Raw genomic sequence first — 19,257 nt, 5'->3', positions numbered from 1 at the left:
AACTTGCTTGATAACATCATATTCCCAACACTAACGCAGGTCATCCAGATCTCCCTCACAATCCCAGTCAACAGCTTGAGTTGTGAAAGGTCATTCAGTGTGTTGAGAAGGATCCACACATGGCCGAGGTGCACAATGGGACAAGACAGGCTCCATCATCTTGCTATTTTATCAGTTGAATAAGAACTTTCTAAGCTGAGTCACAGTCTAGTGATTGACCGCTTTGAAAAAATGAAAAATAGGAGGTACACTTTAATGCTCATAAAATAAAAGAAAAACTTAGTTCAGGTTCAGTTAAATTTTCCCCTGAACTAAAACTCTGAAACCTAGGAATTAATGATTACTTCAGAATGTGTATAGGGAAACTTTTTGTCAAAGTTGGTGATGTCTTATTTTTTATAGCTGCAATGTTGAAAATGTTCATTTTTGTTAAAACAAATATTCTCTTACACTCATTAATATCTCAACTGGTAATTTTGGTAGGAATGCATCAGGGTGGGGCAGTGTGCTTGTCTGTATTTGTGTATGGAAGGAGGGGCATATGCGGTAGGGGGCCAGTGCCCCAGTAAAGCTTTGTGCCTAGCAACGCCCCTGCCTGTCACCATCCTATTCAGCCTTCCACCAGCCTGTCACCATCCTATTCAGCCTTCCACCAGCCCGTTCAGCCTGTCACCAGCCTATTCAGCATTTCACCATCCTATTCAGCCTTCCACCAGCCTGTTCAGCCTGTCACAGCCTATTCAGCAGATCACCATCCTGTTCAGCCTGTCACCAGCCTATTCAGCATATCACCAGCCTATTCAGCCTGTCACCAGCCTGTCACCAGCCTACTCAGCATTTCACCATGCTATTCAGCCTGTCACCAGCCTATTCAGCATATCACCAGCCTATTCAGCCTGTCACCAGCCTGTCACCATCCTATTCAGCCTTCCACCAGCCCGTTCAGCCTGTCACCAGCCTATTCAGCATATCACCAACCTATTTAGCCTGTTACCAGCCTGTTCAACCTGTCACCAACGAGTCTGCTAAGGAACACAAGCACTAAGCAAGCTTGGAAATGCTGAAAAGACGCATACCAGAAAGAGTCCTATGACTCAAAGTAACTGATCTTTTGGTGCTGATGGTACTGATGGTGAACTTTAAAGGGATATTTGTCTAATTAGTGGTGATGTATATAGGTCAAACTAGATGTACCAGTTAGTTTTTTGTTTGTTTTTTGCAAAACAAAGTTATTTTTTCCTAAATTAGAGACCATAATAAATGAGGAATGTAAGATAATATAAAGTTATTATTTAAAAATGTATTGCACAAAAATGCAACTGAAAAAAAATGTGCTTGTGAAGCTGTTCTGAATTTTAGCATGGTGATATGAGAAACAGGAAAAGTCTACCAAGTGAACAGGAGGCCTGTGGGATGCAGTCAGTAGAGGTATCATGCCTACAGAACCAGAACTTCCTCTAAACTGTTAGAATATCTAAAGTAACCTTCCTGGGAAAAGATGCAAAGGGTGCTTGTAAACTTCAGGAAAAAAAAGTTGGCGCACTCACTCACAAAATAATCAGAAAAAAGCAGGTCAAAGTATTCACACCCCACAAACCTGCATATCACACATCAATATGGGGAACAGAATCTGAACTTTGTGTTGTGACTTTATATAACAGCTGTGAATCATTTATGATAGCAGATTTGATTGTATGGAGATGGACACAAGTAAGAAGTTTGGCCTAAAAGTTCAGTTCGATTTAAATCATGGTTTTAAATGGGAATTTTAACGCATTATGCATTGATCTAAAGCAGGGGTAAGCAATTAAAAATCAGCGGGGTCTGAATAAAGAAAATCCAGTAAAGGTCCAGAGACATTTTTAATGATCTGTTACTTTGAACAGAATTGAACACTGAAATAAATGCAGGTTTTAATGCATCCATGTTATACATTGAATTTTTAATTAAAATAAAAAAAAAAATTAGAATAGTTCTTTACAGAAGTACAAAACAATCATTCGGTTTGGTATAGCCTATAGACTGTTTCCTGCTTCCTGAATCAATTTGACTGTATGATCTGGTTGAACTGTAAAGTGCCTTGAGTTGTTGTGTTGTGAATTGGCGCTATATAAATAAACGGAATTGAATTGAATTGATTCACATATTTTATCAAACACCTGAACTGATCGTTTGTTATTTTCTTTCTATTTTCTGTCTTAATGAGAGCAGTGGGCTTTAGGCTGCCCTGCAAGGCTTTAAACCTGGGTTTGAATGGAGACTAAGCCATTCTCAAGCACATATCAAGGTGCTCATTTTGAGCCTGGATCCATATTTATTTTTGATTCTGTTCATGGTGGAGAATCCTGCTTCACAGCAGCAGGTTGAGCCAAACATCCTCTAAATGTGCAGGGTCATCTTTGAGCACGCCATTTCACTTTTCTGTCACCAGTTCACCACAGTTCTTCCAGCAGTCCACACTTTCTCTACTCTCTTTTTCTCATCATCTTCTCCTTCTTTCCCATCGCCCGGCTTGCCACAGGTTTGCCTGCTGTGTCTAAAAGTAGCAGCAGCAGCAACCCAGACTGACAGCAGCTCATTGGCTCATTTGGATCATGTGCAGCCTGGAGCCGTATGCTCCGGAGGGCTTTATTGTATTAACAGGAGAAGCTGCGCAAGTGAATTTAGACACTGTCATCAGACAACATGCAATAATTGATAAATGTTTTAAATGTTGGATCCGGATTAGCCAGCAGGTGGGTTTGGATCTGGACGGCAGTCCGCTAATCCGTGACCTCTGACCTAAAGCATTCTCTTATAGCATGGCTGTGTGTTAGGGGTCCCTGACCTGCAGGAAGATGAACCTCCACCCCACTCTGAGATTTCTGCCGTCAGTAAGACTTCATGGAAAAAACAGATGTGTAAGGTATTTTTTGAGTGGGAGATTGTATCCTCAATTCAAGGTTTTCACCTGTATTAACTCCTTTTTATTTCCATCCATCTTCCTGTTAACTATGACCACCTTCACAGCCTCTGATGAAGAAAAGCATCCCCACAGCATGATGCTGCCACCATATATTTCACCATTTGGATGGTGTGGTCCGAGTTATTTTTATGCTAATTTTTCTGCCATACATTGAGTTTTGAAGGATAAAACCGCTAGTTTTCATCCAATCAGAGCGGCTGAAGAAGAACATTACATAGCCTGTGGATTATTCGTAATCAGGGCTTTGTTGCCTTTCCGTCATCAAAGGCTTTCATCTTATAACTCTTTCAGAAATGTGGAGTACAAGACAAACATTGTTCCAGCCATGTCTTAGCTTTGCTGTTGTTCCAGTGTTGTGACAGTGGGGTGATCAGTGTTCCCAGAGTTTAACAATATATATTGCTTTATAACCTAAATCTGCTTTAAGCTTCTTTACCCTGACCGGTCTGCTGGGTTCCCTGGTCTTCATGATGCTGTTGGTTCCAAACGTTCACTAACAACCCGCTGAAGCCGTTACAGGAGAGCGGGGATCAAAATGACACACAGGTGGGTTCTCTGGATGAATCAAGTGGCTTCTTAGGATAGTTCCTTGGTTTTGAGTAGGGTATATATATATATATATATATATATATATATATATATATATATATATATATATATATATATTGGATCCCATACTTCTCTCATTCTGAAAATGTTTCTACTTCAGTATCACACGGTATTTAAATACAATACAATGCGGTTTCTGGTTGTAACATAACAAAATGGGAAGGTATGGATACTTTTGCAAGGCATTATATTAATCTACTTTTAAACTGATTATTACCAGTGTTGCACTAATACTGATACCAGTATCAGGCGGGGCCCCAATCCAGCATTGAAATGGTGGTATCGGTATCAGTGAGTACGAACAAATATGGCACCGATACCATTTTGAGAGCCAAAAGTTTCTTCAACTAATGTCACCCATTCCAGGTGGGCAATAACAAGGTCTACTGGATTCACTTTGTATTAGTCATTTTCCTGCTTCACACAGGTAGGCAGCAGCTTGATAAAGCCATGGTGGCAATTATTTTACATCAAAGTAGTATGCAGTTCTTCATATATACACACACAATTCAGTTTCAAACAAATGGTATCAGCCAATACTCTACAGCCAGGTATCGGTTATCGGTATTGGGGCCAAAAAATGTCATCGTGCCTCACTAAATGGTACAGTTACTGCAGGCTCTACTTTATAAAGCGTGCAATTTTCACTTGAATCCAATTCTGAAATAAAAAGTATGACTTTTTATGTTTTGTTTTTTTATAAGTATGCATGATTGTATCTTTTAACATAAGAGCTACAATTATTTTGTTAGTTCACTATAGCTTTGTTTCTTATCTTTATGGTTTTGTCGAACGCCGTATTATAGCTGAAACTTAATTACACACGTACATATCACAGCAGTGTGCAACAGATGAAACCAAATCAAAATGAAGGAAAATCTCAAACACAATAAAGCAATAAGAGAATTTCTCTTTCATGAATCAGGCAAATAAGAACGTTTCTTAAAAGCAGACCAGGAGGAAATTTGATAGTGAAGCAGAGAGGTTATATCAGTTCACTGTGTAAAACCAACATCGGATTTAAATCCCAATAAAATAAAGGTTTTGTATTTTAAATGATTTTAAGATATTTAGGATAGCATATCAGTTGGAAACCGCCTATATGTATTCCCAGTCCCTCCTCCTACAGTTCAGAATCCTGTTTAGTTGATGCCAGATAACGAGCATCGAACCACAGAGAAGTGCAGTGCTTCATCTCTGCTGAAAGCCGAACGCCAGCTTTTTGAATCCATCACATTCTGGTAATCAGAAGAACTAATAAACTACTTTAACGGATGTAGGATTTTTTTTTTATAACTAAAGGGGAAAGTTTTGGTTTAACTTGAATTTTACTGCTGCGATACCATGAAACCCTTTATGTCAAAGTCTCATTCAGCCATGTGGATCTTATTCTGACCTGCCGTTCTCCTGGTATGGAGCGTCTGAATTTTAAGACAAAGTTTGTTATTTTTTTCAAAAATACCCTTTGTTGATATCATGATTGGTAACAGTAAATAATTAGGAAACCCAAAAAAGAACAGAGGGAGAACATTCGGCTGAATGGATGCATCACTGCTTCACAGGTATGAATGTGGGAGTATGGAGGTTCTTCCTTCGCTTTTGGATAAAGGAGCTACATGTATTAGGAGACTACTTTAAGCTTTGATCCTTTATACATTTTAATTTAACTGATAACATATTTTTCTGGCACATGGGAAATTTTAGCGGTACTAATAAGGGAGATTTTTTTTTAAATTTGAATGAAAATAAGGAACAAACTTAGGGGATTATAATTTTTATTTTTACTCTGCAAAATCCAATCAACAACTAAAACAACCACATAATGTTAGATCAAACCAAGATGAAAGATGCGTTTGTAGAAGTTACTGCCAACCCATCCTGAGCAAATCCTCAGCTGAAACTGTTCAGGTGGAACCATCCAGGAGGATCATTTTCATAGACAAACATCTGATGAAAAAACTCCAATTTATAGCAAAAACAAGAAATAATTCACTGCATGTATTGTGTTTCCATTCGATAAGACATTCATCTATTTTCTTGCTCAAGCCTTCAAAGCCCTTTGGTCTCACTTTTAACAATGACGTCATCTTCCTAAATATAGCCTATCATCGGTAGGTCGTATCAAACAAGACAAACGATTGTTAGCAGATATTTAGCTACATGCTGTGATTTACTGAATGTAGCAGGACGGATGGATGACACACATCCTTCAGCTCCTTTACAACACAACAAACGCAGCAAATATGTTCTTATATACATAAGTTTATGGAATAATAACTGCCCTGGTGTGTCTGTTTGTACTGGGGCAATATTTAATTTTTACAACAAGACCTTTTTTTGTGGCAAGTTAAACCTGATCATCTAAGGTTAAAACATACTGATGTGTTGGGATAAAAAAGGGACAATGAGGAACGCCACCTGTGTGTGTGAAGCCACTTATGAAGAAATGTCCTCCTGCTTCAGACACAATATACTGCAAAAAAATTAATTAAAGTATTGTTGTTTTTTAGGAGAACAGGAGATAAATTACTAGAAAAAAACATGCCATTTTTTTCACTGAGTGACGAGAATGTTGAGGATCTGGTGACTCAGTTAACCTGATTGTTATCTTGCAGGGCTCCACCTTTAAATCGGAGCAGGTAGTCTGCTTTTTCACGGACTCCAGCTGAATGAAAGCGAGCGCTGCTACTGTCACAGAAACACTACATTTAAGGATGCCATAACTATCCTGGGATGTTTGTCTGTCAATAGAATTAATTTGCAAACTCTCTGGTGGAGTTTGAGGGTTTAGTATCTTACAACTTGACAGTTTATGTTTCTATTTTGGAGAGATGGCAAAGGGTACAGGTCGGCCAATGAGATTGTTTGACTAATGTTAACAGTTTGAATGAATGATGATGATGATGATGATGATGATGATGATGATGATGATGATGATGATGATGATGATGATGATGATGATGATGATGATGATGATGATTATAGACAGCCCAGATTGACAACTATACAACTGTATACCCCAGCCTAAACATCATGACCAAATCAATGTCTGCTCCCACCGCGTATTCATAGAATCCTCAGGCAGATTTTTGGAATTGACTCTGGCTCACCACCCAGGGCAGAACCCCACTCAGAGTAGATATAGTTAAAAAAAAATAATAATAATAATAAATGTGTGGCTTTACATTTTCCACTTTTGAATTGTTAATATTTAATTGGAATTTCTATATTGCAGTTTTTTCTTTTACTTTTACACTTTTACTTTTGTTGAGTTTTACGAAACATTTAGTCTAAGTGGGAAAACGCAGAAAAACGGAGAAACCCCAAAGCAATGTTTTTATATCTGGGCTACTTGGGAGATGAAGGAGCAAAATAAGCAAACATTTTGTCTCATTCTTTCCAAGATGAACTTACAATGAGTTTGGATGCTAACTTACCAATGATGTATGTATTTTTCTTAATTTTAAAAAGGGGAACATATTCTCTAATTGCTTTTCTACAGTAATGAATATGCACCCTGTACTAATAATAAATGATTTACACCTGTGACTTTAACAATATTTTTCGCTCACTTATTACAGCAGAAATATGTGACACTGAACTGAATTTCCAGTCAGAAGTCCAACTTCATAGGGTATATTATTAATTTTACTATCATTAGTTTTATTATTGGGGGAGTGGCAGGCTAGGGGTTAGGGAATAGGGCTTGGAATCCAGAGGTTCTGAGTTTGAGCCCCACTCCCACAGACTGCCACTCTGTGTTTCTGAGCAAAGACCCTGAACCCCACACTGCTCCCTGGGCGCTGCACAGTGGCAGCCCACTGCTCCCCAAATGGGATGGGTTAAATGCAGAGAGGGAATTTCATTGTGCTATTCTTGTGACAATCTAATGACAATAAAACACTGGGGAAAAAAATATTATCAACTGTAAACTTGAGAATATTCAAATTTTTGAGTACAGAGTGAATGTCTAATTGAATAGTCTATTGAAATTGATTATCCTGCATTAATTAAAATTGTCATGGCTTGCTTTGGTTTTAAAAGGAGTCCACATAGGATCAGAATCATGCAAGAGCTGCTGTTGGAACATATTGATCAAACCTTTTACATCTAAAGATGATCAGGAGAACCTTTAAAGGATTTTATGTTTATGTGCAGTAAAACACATTTTGCTGATACAGGTAAGTAACATCGATGAAGACATAGCTACGGGTGTAAATATATGTGCAATTAAAACTTTAAGGGTTGACGTGTGACTTTTTATACACATGAAAACATTTAGAAGAGGTGTTGCCTAATCTTGATAACGAATGCTAAAATCCAAGTCACGATGTAGGCAGAGTTGGGGATTGCTTTATATTTAAAACAAAGAAGGTGCTGCGTTTTGGAGTCTCTCCATGCAGAATTGTAAACATGTGCGCTGAAACTTAAGGCTGCGATCAGGCTGGATGGATCAGATTACTTTTTAATGGGGCGACAACAGTTTGCTTCTGCTCCAAAATGAGGGAACTTCTTATTGCATTAAATACGGGCGGAAAAAAATGATTCTGCACGACTGAATAGGAATAACGTCATAGACTGATATAAAACTAACAAAGACTATCATGGATGTTTTACTTCAACAAGGCGTAAAAATTGCAAAGTTTCTACTAAACTTTTAAGTATAAGATTTCAAGACAGGATAAGAGCAAAAGGAGAAATTACACAGCAGGTGGTTGAACTTGATGTTAGATCATTTTAACTGCAGCTGTAGAACAGACCAGAGGTAAATGCAACCGCACTGGACCCTCTGCTGCCTCAATTCCTGCTCAAGTGTGCAGTAATCATCCGCCTTTACGCAAAACCCAATTTAACAGCAGATTGGAGTTTGACGTCACACTCAAACGGGGAGCCCGTGCAATTACCTTGTTGGGGGAAATCCAGAAAAAAATAGAGGTATTTCTGCCATTCAGTCCTCTGTGCAAACCGCTGATCACCTTTTCTGTCTGGAGCGCAGCGCAGCAGGATAACTCCTCAGGCTGAAGCTGCCGCAGCAGCAGAGTCCACACAGGTCACTGAGGTTTTCTTTACTGTTTTCTCCTGTAAGACAAAAAAAGCAGGAAATCATGTTTCTGGGGTGTGGAAGTTACACTGGGGGCCCCGCAGAGTCGCGGGTGGGGGACATCTGCATGGAGAGCATTGCAACTTAATGACAGTGAACCTGGGAACCCTCATTACGCGCCGAGCTAAAAGAAATACGCACAGCAAAGTCAAAACGACGCCTCCCTTTCAGCACCAGTCCCCTCTACAGCCAGACAGGATCCCGTTTTGTTACACAAAGCGTTTTATTCCTCGATTTAGGCGCCAACAATGCAAAGAAATCTAAAGGCCTCTTCTTAGGTCAGAGGTCGGGTTTTATTTAATCTGCATAACCTCAGTGCGTTTCTCTGTATGAATTATTAGCGGCTTTCTTTCTTCTTTTTTTTCTTTACATGAACAATGATAGCAGGTAGGCCGCTTTTTAACCTTTTGGAACATTTAGAGTTTATTGCCAATAAAGCAGCAGACAAAGAAGAACGAAGGCTCTCCTTAAAACTCACACAATGCGCAACGATTTCCAACAAACTCCAACTGAGATACCTGTCTATTCCTCCATTCCGTCACACTCAGATAAAACGTTTTTGTTTTTGCTTTTTTCTTTTGTTTACTCTTTTTGTTGCCAAGTTGAACGTTCGTGAAGCGAAATATCTGATTTACAGCTATATTTGCTATTCTTTTGGTCCCTTTGTCATTGCTTGTTTTACTGTAAACATTATATATGTTGTTTATTATCATCTTTTTTTGGGAGGGGGGAGTCTCATAAACAGCGCATGTATGAAACTTAGTGGGACAGCTGATGAAACAGAAACTCAGGGTTGAAGTTCATCCTTTTCTTTTGCCTCCAAGTGAAACTTTTCTGGGTCTTTTCTTTCTGTTTTCACTATTTCTGGTTAATGTCTTAAACGTAACGTCTTTCATTTATCTTCACCGATCTAAATACTTCTGTCTGCGTAATTTGTTGCTTTACAGTATTGCTTAAGAAGGCAAACTTTTTAATTTGTTTTACGGAATGGAAGTGCTTTGAGTTGATTTTGCAAACATGACTTTGGTCAATTTTTATTTTATGTTATTCTTTATTGTTATTTCTTTTTTGTACGTGAAAGGGTTGGAAAAGGCGCGTCATGCTAGAAGGATGTGGTCTTTTAAAGGGAATAGATGCTTTTCATAAACTTGGAAATGAGACACGTGTGTTTCCAGAGATGGGGTGTGCGTAAAGGAGGAAGCTGCTTGGATCACCACGATCAGTGTTTAACGAGAGGCGTGAAGCAGCTCTAACCCCCCTCCAAAGTGTCCGTCAGGATGGACACTTTGGAGGAATCCTTTTACATCGTGCACTTCACCAACAGTAGCGTCGGGCCGGTCATGTGTGGAATTCCCAAAGTAAACTTTCTGAATCAGGTGGTATATGTCGTAGAGGAGTTTTCTGAATTAAGTGACACCTCAGCTCGACCCTCCACGTGTAACGTGAACGGGTCTCCATGTGTTTAAAACTCGCTCTGCTGGCTCTCTTTATTTATTTATTTTGTTTTTGCTTAGTTTGGGACCAAGTGTGAAGGGAGGGTGGGAGGTGTTTGGTTAAGGGAGTGACTTGGTGTTACATGGTCCAAAGTTTGGGGTCCGATGACGTTTTTTGACAACAAAAGAACAATATAAAATTGTATAAGCCCGTAGGGCAGATTGCTTTGTCGTAGTGTTTAACAATGAAGAAAACCCCAAACAAAAAACAGAAGAAAAAAAAAAGATTTGGAGACACATGTAAATGTTTAGATTCTAAAATAACCTTGATAAAAACACCACTGTTATTTTAATGGACAGGGTAAATACCGACAACAATTTATCAAAACGGAATTCTGGGAAGGAAAATTAGAAAAGTCCATAAAAAATACGATTTTAAAATTCCACTAGTGGACCCCTGTCTCTGCGTTGAGAACCTCGTGGCGCGTCGATTGCGCCCTCCGCAAATGCTTTTTGGGGTAAGGGCTTCCCAGATTAATAGTAATGAACAGCAAGCCCAGACCGCAAAAAGATTCGTGAAGGACATTATCAGCTGCTGCTGCTGCTGCTGCTGCTGCTGCTGCACTCCGTGACACCCGGGTAGCCCCGCTCTCCCGTATCTCCAATCCCGGCTTAGTCGATTGTATCTCCAGCTTTCAGAGAGCCGCTGCTTATATTTCCTCCAACGTGTACCAGGAGGAGGAGGAGGAGAGGATGAAAAGGCGGTAGGGGGAGAGGAAAGATGTGTCTCCGACTATTGCTGCTGCAACTGAGATCTGTCCAAGGTCCTTACGCTCCTTTCTCCAGTTTGAATTGTCCTCTATCATCCTCTCGCGTCTCTTCACCCCCATCCAAGTAGATTTTTTATTCATATATATATATAGATATATATATATATATATATATATATATCTTTTAATTTTCTCCCCATAGCCAAACGCAATTCTGTGCAAAACCCGTGTGATCGCAATGAGCTGTGCACCGATGCGTTTTGTTGTTGTGTGTGTAATATTATCCGCTCCCTGTATAGTAAAAAGCGCTGGCTGTCTGCAGCCGCTAAAGCTCTGGATGAGGAGGGAACCAGGCTGTAAACTGCTAGCAATAAATAGAGAGCAGGGAGGGATCTGATTGGAGCAAACTAATTCTCGTCATCCTCCAATCGGTGCCTCGCTCATAGGGACCCCCCTTTTTGAAAAAAAAAAAATGATGGGGGAAAGGACGACTAACTAAACTGTAATCTATATCAGAAAGTGTATATTTTGGTTTTCATGCTTTGATGCAAAACAAATGAGCGTTGAATATCTGTGTTTTTTGCTTGCATTGTTTTGGTTTGTGGGGGATCCAGCAGGATTGCCAATCTGACACTGAATCACGATGAGTGAAAACGAGTAAATATGAAGAGCAAAACAATAAACACCATATGCGATCATCAAAAATAGCCCACTTCAGAGACAGGATTCATAAATAACCCTTGCAGCCAAAACCAGTGATGGCGAACAATGTAAACAAGTCTAATAGGAAGTAACTTCATATTGGTCAAGCAGGATTTTACTGCTACTGCTCTCCAGCATAGCACAGAGTAAGAATTATTCACTAAACGTTTGCCTACAGCTGCAAAATCCAGATGGGTGCTGCGAGAGGGAAGCCGCTATGGGGGGTTCCTGATGGAGGAACTCCAAATGCAGACTCTGCGCGGAACGATGAGGGTAAGGTGAGTGTTTGGAAATCAAGTCAACACTGCAGCGCAATGCAACGGTTTACTGAGGAAGAATGGACTGAACAATGTTCAAACCAGCGAGTCCCAGAACAGCACATTCAAGAGGAGGAGGAGCTCAACACGACCATGAACCACTTCCTCTCAAACACACGCACAGGCCGTTCAATTCAGATCTTCCTTCTATGTGTTATTTCAAAGTTAAGTGAGTCAAAGGAAAAATGTAAAAGTGGAACTTACCTCAACTTTACTTGTTCCTGCAACACTTCAATTAGTTTGAGGTTTTGTTTTGTTTTCGTTTTTTTTTTTAGATGCAGCTATTGTATGTTCACCCTGGTTCTTCTTCTGTTCACCAAATAATGAAACTACTGATGGAAAAGTTACTGAGATAGAGGCCAATGTCATGATCTGGACTAGACCCCCTCCCAAACCCTTAACCCCGGACCCCCTATACCCGAAATTGTTCCCTAACTAGCCCCCCTTGCTCCTTCTTTTTGCTCTCTCTCTCTTTCACTCCCTTACCCCCCTCCCCCTCCTCTCTCTCTCTCTCTGGTCTGGTCACTGATGAAACTTGCTAAAGACTGTCAGCATACCAACAATCAGCAGGACTCTCGCTTAAAAACAACCTGTGGAGGGAGAGAGCTGATATTCAGGACTGTTGTTAGGTTGTGGGGTGTGTGTGTGTGTGTGTGTGTGTGGGGGGGGGGGGGGTGTTGATGAGAAGCTCCCTAACCCAAATCCCACCCAGAACACCTAAGCAAGACCCCTTCCACCTTTCCTCCCACCACCCCTCCATAAACTGAACCCCCTTCCAGTTGTGTGTATGCTGTGTTTGTCGTCTTCTCATGTTTTATTTCTAAATATTCCTTGCTTCTTTTTCTGTTTTTAAATCGAGTGGTCGTTTTTTTTATTTATTTTTTTTATGTGCAGCCTAGTCAGTCACGACTCTCCCCCTACCGTCGGCAATGCACAGTGACTGCCTCTCCTGACGCAGCCAACGCGCACATGACTCACTTTGGCAGTCACGACTCGGGAATCCGTGTTGTTTCCATCGAAATTAAACGTTTTTTGTTGCAATATTTAACAAGATTTACCCTTTCTGGTCATATGGACCCGTTTTTGTGCGACGACGGATACGGAGCGCTTTTGTGTTTTAGTCTTTCCTATTGTTTTGTTTGTTAATGTGTGTCTGGGTTTTCAAAAGGTGGAGTAACGTGTGGAAAGATGGATTTTGTTTAGCGAGAAAACACAAACGCTTGTCTGTCTGTATATGTGTGTGTGTGTGTGTTTAACTCATTTTCTGTTACACGGTTTCCTGCACGCAAAATAGCGAACATTTTGTTCAAGCATCAGCTGCAGGAAAGCGCACAATCCGCTGTTCCAGTCGGGCTGCAGAGCTCTGCAGACAGGCGTCACAGTGTCTCCATCACAACCGAAAAGGATGATTTCTTCCAGAGGAAGGAGACAGCAGCACCGCGTAAAGCTGCTGCCTCTGACTCGTGCGCGCCCTCCGCTCGTGAGGAAGCGAAGTTATCATAACTACGTCAAAACAGATCATTTCAACTCTTCCAACTGCAAAAATAGGTGCGATGAAAAGAGTGGGGTAAATCTGGTGTTTTTATGAGCTGATCGGACACAGGTGGGGGGTGGAGGATCACAAAACTAATGTGAGAAGAAAAGCTTATCCAGATCGTTGTGGGGTTTTTTTGTCCATGCCTCTTCGTCTTCCATGCCGCCTCAGATGAGGGAATTCTACTTCTACATCAGAGGAGAGCGCTACTTATTGTTTTTCTTTCTTGATAAATGTCTTCCATTTGTTATCTACGAAACATTTTATGGTTCCCATAGTCCTCTCAAAAACGAGGATTCACTCAGTAGGAACAAATCTCTGGTTTCCCCCAGCAGTGCCAAAACAACACCAACTCCTAGTGTTCACACACGTGCATATAATCAGACACACATACACGCATGCACGGCAACAGCCCACTACTGCCACTTGGTGTAGTTTCAGCACCACTGCTGCTGGAGAGCTACCGGGTTTCCCCATGCGGTGCGCCTGGCTCTCTGCAGCAGCAACAGCTCCTTCACTCCCTCCTCTTCATCCTCCTCTTCCGACCTTTTACTGTCAGTACGGCTCTTCTTTAGGGAGTCGGGATAAAAATTGAAGATTTAAAACGATGGGAAAGTCGTCCTTGAGCATTAATCAGAGAAGGGTCCCCCCTCGCTTTCACGGTTATGAATAGAAATTGGGAGGGGGTAATTGAGACTCAGCAAACAAAGACACTTTTTTTTCCTACTATAGCTTGTTTACTGAAATGGTGATTCCAAATCTACCGGAGGGACTGCTTTTGCTGTTCTAGCAATCCCTAAGTAATGATATCCGAGCGACCGGGAGGCAAGGCAGAGCAAAAAGGAAAAGAAGCAGATCAGGCACCGGCAAGCATGCACTTACACACATATACAGCAAAAATATATACACACACAAAAGTAGAGGGGACTCAACGTTGCGTGTGCAGGTGCCTCTCTCACCGTAATTCTGGCTCGTCCTTGCTCTAAACTGCGAAGAAAATGGGGGAGATGCACAGAAAAAACATTAAGATTTTTAGAGAAAGGCTGCAGCAGAAGTCAGGGAAAATGCAACAGATTAAGCCTCCTTCTCCACGCGCACACAGAGCTGTTTTCATAAAGGCTTACAGTGGCACGTCCAAGTTGGATCGCCTCCCTTTTTTTCTTTTTTTTTTTCTCAGAAGTGAAAGCCGTTTGTCTATTTCTGGCGCAAGATCAAAACTTTGATTCTATTTTTAGCAGTGAACATTTTTTTTTAAATAAAAAAATAAAAAACAAACAAACAAAACAACACTCACGAACGCATTGCTTGGAATCGTTACATGTAGTGCACCATGTAATAAAAAGATCTTTTACTGTTTCTCCAACTCTGCTTAAGAGCGTCGAGTCCTCATCCGTTGCATCATTGCAGTGTCTTAAAAAAACCAAACAAACAAAACAAAAACGTCCGTTTGATCCTTTAAACGCCACTTTCCTTCCTAACAACTAGAATCTGGACACTGCCACTACCATCGGCTATGTTTGAGGTGTTGTCGCCCTCTTCAGAAGCTTCTGGTCCCAGTGTTACTTCAGCACAAAACTCGTGAACGCTAAATGTGTCCAAATATTGAAGAGCAAGGCCTACCCGGCACTGCTTGCAGGGATTTTCTTTTTCTTTCTGCAGTTGACGGAGCACTGTAAAATTTAGTAATTAAGCTTTTCTGACGATAGGAGAGGGAGAAAAAAAATGAGTAAAAAGCCATTTTATGTTGAAGGGCTGCGTCAGTTACTAGGCATTGACGTCACGTTTAGATTCTCTCACTTTCCAGCCCGTAAAGCCTGATTAAAGACTGTCTCTCTGCGCTCGGCTATATCCGAATTGTGCCATGGATAGGGAGAAATAAATAAGTGAGAAGATCGGCTAATGTGTCAAAGATTCGTTGGAAACTACACATTTTTGGAGCAGGTTATCTCCAGGTAAAATCCCTCCTCAAAGGCTGGAGCATCTGGGTTTCCAGCGACCCTCCTCTCCCCTCCCTCTCCCGTCTCTCCCCTCCCAACCACTTCTCTGTATATCCAAGTGTTGATGCTGTTTTGGTCCTGGATCATTTATAGCCCAGCATCCAGTGCATTTGGCGGGTAAAACCCACAGACAGAACCACGGTGAGCTGAGGCAGCTCCACACGCATGAGACCCCCGCGGAACAGGGTGCGTAAACGTCCGAGCAAATACGCAGAAATAAACCTCCTATCACTGGATGTTCTGTCTATCACCCCAGCCTTCTATCATTCAGTGTGAGACGTTCTCCACACAACAACTCCGTCCATCTACACGTGCACACTGCGTGGACATGAACACGAGAGGACAATGATGGCCATAGAAGGGAAATCAATCTGTGGTGAAGCTCCGCTTTGTGAAAACCTAAGGGGAAAATGGGATCTGGTAGAGGAAAAGGGCTGCGCCCGTCGCATCGGCTTGTGCTATTTTTATCCCTGCCTGTGGGCCAACTGTATATCCGTGACCGCTGGCGCGTGCGTGTACGCACGGGGACACATAATAATAATAACAATATCTGCCTATTATGACATATAGGCCTATGCCATAATCACAAATCACCGCTGATACATAAAATAAAAGACCTTAAAAATATAAATATAATTTTTCTTTGGCTCACATCATTTATTAGAACAGCAGTTTGAAACCCAGCCAATCTCCACAGCGCAGTGTGCCTCTATTACCTGTAGGTGCCGCCAAAATCAGGACCATAGCTCCTTATTCAAAACCCATCCCACCTTAGAAAAAAAAAATATATAGAAACCAAGTTGCTGCCCAAAAGAACCCCCCCATCTAAATGTCTCACCCAAGCAGCAAAACTCCGACCTATTACACTCACTCAAGCACGACGGCAGCTTGTTATCGAAGGTTTCCTAAGGGGCTGCCAACTAGGCTACTTTAGTTTAAACCGAGGATCATAATCCGTCATTTTTATAGAAGACCTAACGTGCCAAAAGCAAAAGTCTGAATGAAAATGGAAGACATGAGATAGAAAAACTCATGAGAGGGTGATGTAATAAACTTAAAAACAGATTAAATTAGATTTCTTTTATATCAGCCTCAATAAAAATATTTAACAACCAAAATATTATGATAATGATGATAAAATATTTAATTATTGAAGATCTAACTGCAGTTTCAAACAGATCTTCTTGCAGGTCCAAGAAACGAAATCGAAACAAAATTTGGCTTCACTTTTCTGTTTATAGAGATTGAAAGTTTTCCTTAAAATTAGCGTTTTTATTAAATAATGTTAATAAAAACATAGCCTGTGTTATTGTTAATAGTGGATTATGTATTATATATCAAACCCTTTTAAACTTTACCCTTTTCTTTTTAATAATGATTTGGAGATTAATTTAGCATTTCTTAAATGCCATAAAGCACTTTTAGGAAGAAGAAAAAAAACAATACAACCGCTTTTGGCATTTAATTAATCATTTTTAGTTACTTTAACACAATTGTTTCATGTTAGCAGACATAAAACAGTTGTGAACGATCTTAAGTTTAGCGCCCACTGATGCGTCCAAACCCTGAGCCGATAAAAACACGGATCAACTGTTGCACCGTTTCAAATAATCAATCCTAAAAATGTGTCGAACAAAAGAAAACGACCGGGAAGATACTGAGGTAAAGTGATAGGAACTGTTCTTGGTGCTGAACAGCTTGTTCGCTGAAAATGAAAGGCTCCCATAACGTCGTGGATTCTCTGTAATAAAAAATACTTTCAATAGTGACCTATCAAACTGCTGAGATGTGTTTTGAAATTTGAGAAATAATGTAAGAGAGAAACTCTGGAAGGAAATGCAACTGAATGTAATTCAAAGTTAGGAGAGATGGACAAGTTATCATTAAATAAATCCTAGTTCAAAAGAAAAGCGGAATAAAACTTGTAGCCTACTCATTTAACAGCCCGTTTATTTTTAGAATTAGCAATATATACACACTCTTACTTCAAACATCCAATATTGCTCCCACAAACGAAGGTACTTACCTTTCAGATTTAGGTTTGTTTTTATTTCTACAAGTAAATGCCGTTTGTAGGCTGAAACAGAACGGAATATGGCAACGCGGGATCGCCCCGCATCATCTTTCCACCCCCCGCGTCAGGATGTGCGCCGTCTCCCAGTTCTTTGGTAAACTGACATATTTGTGGTTGCCATTTATGATTTGAAGGAGTCTGTTCTAATGAGGGCTGGGTTTGCTTGGGAGGGGCTACAGGCGGCGTTGGTTGGAGAAACGCAGAAAGTAGTTAAATACAAGTGGAGCTCAGCGGATGGTGGGGTCCCGCCAAATCAAGGAGCTTTACGCATGTGGAGAGACGCAAACACGACTCATCTACCAATGCAGACGCTCAGTCTTCGGCTCGACGTTTCTTCTTGCCTTTTTGTGTGTGCTGTGTGACTTCCAGTCATGCTGAAAGCATTGATGGAAAATGGGGGGAACAGATAGACGCACAACTGGGTTTCAAATGGAAAAAAAAATGTTTTCTGGATATATTATTTTACACTAATCAGGGAAGGGATTTAAATCATTTACAACCTTTCCTCCATCTTACTCTCACCGTCTTTCTGTGTTTTCCCTCCCGTTCTCTATCCCTCTTCTCCAGCAGTGTGCTATTGACCTGCATTGACGTCATTGCGTCATTAGGTATCCCTTAGAAACACTGACTTTCAAAAATAGTATCAAATTAATTCAGCTGGATAAAATGAGTGGGGGTGATGTGGGTTTTGTGGGTGGATGTGGAATAGCAGGAGATTTATTTATCTACCTATATTCTCTGCCGTTAACCCCCCCCCCCTAGCTGACCGGCGCACACACACACATATGTCTCTGCATATCTCAATGTGACGGGACTAAAACAAAAGAGATTTTACACATTCACAATATGATTATTATTGTAAAGGAAGGGATATGTATGATAAAATGAAGATGAAAGTATTTATAAAGAGGAGAGGCTTTTAAAATTGGGTCAAAGCAGTGAGGATGGGTTCATTACTTTCTGTTTCTGTCTCTTCTCCTGGCTAAAAATATCCTCCAACCTCAGCTGACTGTGTTTAAACTCTTTCCCCCATTTAACCTAAAGCAGCATTCTCCAAAAAAAAAAGAAAAGAAAAAAGGAAGCAAGGATTGTATCTTAATCTTAAATGAAAATAAAACACTGATAAAGCACACACAAAAAAAATTTGGTCTGGAAACAAAAAAGGAGGTCTTGAAACCCAGCATTGGGTTCTTTTGCAAGTTCTCCGTGTTCCTTACTCTGGGTTCTCAGGCTTCTCCCACAGTCTGAAAACATGAGCAGAACACCGGATGGATGGATGGATGGATGGATGGATGGATGGATGGATGGATGGATGGATGGATGGATGGATGGATCAATGGATGGATGAAGCCTACTCTGAAACTTGTAAAACTTGTAATTCAAACACACCATTCAACACTCCCAAATCATTTTAATATGATTGAAATCTGTATATTCTCCTGCAATCAACATAGCAGTTTAACTCATTTGTTGTTAGTTTGAGTAAAGCATTGATCAGATACTTTACTTCACACTCTACACCAGTGGTGTTAAAAGTACACACATAAGTATAGATACTGCAGTTTAAAAACACTCTGGTAAAAGTTGAAGTATCAACTTGACCTCTTTACTCAAGTAAAAGTGAAAAAGTATGTGCTCCAAAAACTACGTAAAGTTTAAAAGTGTAAAGTAACCTTTGAAAAAAAACAGCCAGATGTCACTATATGAATTAAAAGCTCAATTTTTCGACTATTTCTAAAATTCTTAGAGATAGGT

The 19,257-nt window shown here is 40.4% G+C and overlaps 1 long non-coding RNA gene across 2 annotated transcripts in view; it reads right to left on the bottom strand.

The window, feature by feature from the left end:
- The window catches only part of LOC107092192, a 45,377-nt gene extending 27,783 nt beyond the window's left edge, over positions 1–17,594 (bottom strand). Inside the window, exons 1-3 of one of the 2 annotated variants that reach the window (XR_001481567.1) lie at positions 17,455–17,594; positions 14,391–14,418; positions 8,479–8,653 (exon numbers count right to left, since the gene is read on the bottom strand). This is a non-coding gene — a long non-coding RNA (uncharacterized LOC107092192). Of the gene's footprint in view, positions 1–8,478; positions 8,654–14,390; positions 14,419–14,725; positions 15,472–17,454 lie in introns of those variants that run through there. The other variant, XR_001481566.1, reaches the window with a different exon arrangement.
- Between the last annotated feature and the right edge of the window lie 1,663 nt (positions 17,595–19,257).

Source organism: Cyprinodon variegatus, unplaced genomic scaffold (genome assembly GCF_000732505.1).
Source record: "Cyprinodon variegatus isolate N-32 unplaced genomic scaffold, C_variegatus-1.0 Scaffold370, whole genome shotgun sequence".
NCBI classification, from domain to species: Eukaryota; Metazoa; Chordata; class Actinopteri; order Cyprinodontiformes; family Cyprinodontidae; genus Cyprinodon; species Cyprinodon variegatus.
The sequence above is the reverse complement of the archived record's forward strand: the minus strand, read 5'-3'. Positions and strand labels throughout refer to the sequence as shown.